The sequence below is a fragment of the Lineus longissimus genome, chromosome 13 (assembly GCF_910592395.1).
Source record: "Lineus longissimus chromosome 13, tnLinLong1.2, whole genome shotgun sequence".
Lineage (NCBI taxonomy): Eukaryota > Metazoa > Nemertea > Pilidiophora > Heteronemertea > Lineidae > Lineus > Lineus longissimus.
This window is the reverse complement of record NC_088320.1, coordinates 11,742,937-11,746,676: the sequence shown is the minus strand read 5'-3', so window position 1 is coordinate 11,746,676 and position 3,740 is coordinate 11,742,937.

Sequence of the window (3,740 nt, the reverse complement as noted above, 5' to 3'; positions counted from 1 at the left end):
CGTGAGGGAATCACGGCATACCACGTGGGGGGCCATCCTGGTCTTTTGGGCGTATCTATTTAGAAAATACGCGATAGAATGCTAGGCTTACTTCTAAACTACTTGCTACTTTGTTCTGTGGTCAAATGGGGCATGAACAGCTTCGTAACCGACCATCAAACTATTACCCAAGAGGCATAATTTGGTGTCTTCATAGTAATAGTCTATTGTAACAGATGGCTTAAATTTCTACGATAAATGATTAGTTAAAGGTTTACCCATTTTATTATAATTTATCAAAGTCTTGAGGGTTCATCTATAGTTATAGACGGGAAGCCAGAGTTTATATAGGAATTTACAATTCTTAGTTTACATTTTGACTAAAATAAGGTTATGTGATGTAAACCTTAAACGAATAGTAATTTTGCAATCTGTTTATTTAATCAGAAGCTTTATTTCTACCCTATGTGAAATACGTGAAGGTACGATTTGGGAACTCGGCATCGGGGTCAGACATTTAAATTGATGACTGAGATCCTCTCTTTTGTGTGAAAGTTGAGTTTAGACTGTTCATGTATTTTGTTCGGTAAATAAGTTTCATTGATTCTGACTTCGCTGATGACCCAAGTTGTCCTTTCACGGGTTAGATGATGAAGAAGATTATTTATTTATTAACAAGAAAACACCTAGTCTTAATTAGAAATAAGTAATCAGTTGGGGTGATTTAAGTTGAGTTCGGTAAAATTTTCTAAACTTTGTTTTTCCACATGTTCGCAGCTGTTGCGCTCATCTAGGATCGTTGTCGCTATTTAGGAATCGCCGGGACAATAGGCCTGGGTCACACATATGGTCGTTTGTATAAGGGCCAAAATGTTCTTTCATGGCTTGGTCACGGCGATTCCTTAATTGACTTGGCAGTTCCTGATTGGTCATTTTATGATGAGTCAGGGTCTTCCTGTTCAACGACGCATGCGCAACAGTTGATGCTTAAAAGGAAGGGGTGCGCCCTGACCGGAAACACTCGCTGGCGGGCTTCAGTTTCAATACGATGAATTTACGTTCCATGCATCTCGCATAGATCGGTTCTCAAATCACACATAAATCAAATCCTCATAAACATCCGTTTAAAAGTAAGTCCACATTTTGAAACGTACATGGCTCGTTATTCTAAAGTTGTACAAACGTAAACTTTCTCACAAAAATACTCATATAGTTCCCGATAGTGATTTCTCGATTTCTTCGATTCCGATTTCGATTCTACCTTGATATGGCCGCCCTGTGTGACCTTCCATCGGCACACTGCAGGTCAAGATCTACGGCCTCGTGGGAAGGCTCCCTCATCACCGAAGGTTGGTATCTGTGGATGATCCGAATCGAACGAATTCTTATTCGGATCATGACCGATATCAGTGTAAGGTGACACTATTACAGAATAAAAGATTTTGCGCTGTGGGGCAAGATAGCGGTGATGACACTTCTCCAGGTGGCAACATGCCGACGTAAATAAGGTTACCGTCAGCGTTAATAGTAGGACTTATTAACCTCTCTATTATCTGGCATACGATTCCCTTCAGCTGATTTTTTGTGTGACGGTACCTGTTAAGGATTGAGAGAGTCGGTAGTTTACGAAACATTAACGTTTATTCCGCGACGACGGGGTCAACATGGACAACGCAACAAGTGAACTAAAATATACAAAGAAACATACATAAGCTTTGCATCAGGGAGTTATTAAATACCTACGGTTAAAACGGCAATAAATGACAAATTTAAAGATAAGAACATTACCTACCGAATTTGCCCGCACCAGTGCAACGTGAAATAACGGGTGGGAACACCCGGAGTGAAAGACCAAAAATGCCAACTAACATGGCGGGGAGGCGTTGCCGAATTTATAGTAGGCCCAGAAAATGATGTAACAACCGTGTCAACCCTAGTCCCTATTGATCAAGAACTTCATACCGTGGCCACGGACTCAATAATCAGGAGATCAATAGAGGCCAAGGTTGACACAGAATCTAGGCCTTGTAATTCGGAAGAAAGGAAATTTAAATATTAATTAATGAATTCTGAACAGTACCCTGGAAGAGAGAGTGAAGAGAGGTCCAAAATACGTTAGCCGCCGTCGCAACGCAATCTCCTAGCCAGCGCCATTGGTAACGGTTGCTAAGTGATACTTGTACCGTGTACTAGTACACCGCGTACATTTGGTCTCTTCCGGTTTCAGAGGCAACTCACTGAATCGCAATCCTATTTGGAGATTGCTTCGCGGCCCTGGAACTATTGATGAAGTCATGCATTTCATATTTCATTCGCACTGATAACTAAACAAAACGATGGTTGACATTTTTAATGTTCTTATTTGTTGATACATGAATACGAACATTATGGGAGTTCTTAGTGAATAACAATGCAATGCAATTCGGAATGCTTTGTAATTTACAGAGAATGATTGATTTCGTGTCAAGGTTTGCAAATTCAATTGGTCTTCGCCGTGACTCTGTTAGTTTTTGCATGATATCAGATTGCTCATGAGATCATGCTGCACGGCTCGCGTCAATGGAATGTATGAAATGTTAATCAAATGAATTATCACTAATAGATTAATAAAAAGATGAAAAAAGATTCTCGGTCGAACATACACGTTCCCGAAATACATCAAGTTTGAGGTGTATCGCCCTCACTGTCCGTATTCGTTGTCTCACCGCTGTCATCGTCGTCATTGTAACGCATGGACATTGCGCCCTCTATTCTGCAGTTCTTAGACCACCGATTCGCCGCCAGAATGGTCAAATGTGATATGCTATTGTGGTTTTGTTTTATTGGTGAGACAGCCAATACCTCATTTCGGGGAAAGACCCTATTGGCCATTGAAGCTAATATTGCAATTGTCTATTGTCTATTGTCTATAAGTTTGTATAAAATCCAACATGTAACTCTAAACAACTGTTTTCTTGTGACCCATTTGATAGACCTACCAACCTATCAACCTAAGAGATCAAGAGAATAAGAGACAGATGATTATGATTTCGCTTTATAGTATAACAGTACAGACGTAAAACTATCGGCATTATTTTGGTACGTTTACGTATTTTGATACTTTCTGGCATTAAGCGTCATGCATGGCATTGACCGCTGGATTCAGTGGTGACAGCAAGCGAGTGTTGTGTTTTTATTGATACACCCTCTAACTAGTGGTGGATATAAGCCTTCTTTCTGCGTTTTAACGGCTTGCCGATAGCGTCCTAACGAAACTAGTCCCTTAAACTTGAAAACTGTTGTTGATCACCCTGGTTTCTCCATTTGTTGAGTAAGATATAAACGAGTTCACTAACTTCAGAGATCTGAAATAATAGGATTGTTAAGTACATGTTTTAGCTTAAAGGTGGCCGTTTAGGTGTTAGGGTTCGAAATGTCCTTAGGAGAGAATGTCCGGGGAACAAAGGAATCTTATAATGATATGCACTTTTAATCTGTGAGGTATTGGCAGTCCTGGTCGAATTTCTAGTATATAGATCTGTTTAATTCAAATGTTAAGAAGGTTCGGAAATCTTGAAAAAGTTTGAGGTGTTGTTTGTTTGTAATGTCTGCCACCGGAATCTCAATAGAACTTCCGTGGTAGAGTCATTTGAAGACACCTATACTATCACCGTCATCAAAACCCAGGAGATACTGCGAACTAAAGATGTCGAAGAGAGAAACACATGCACACCTAATATTTATGAGATTATAACTCCAACAATAGACATTCATGACCGGAC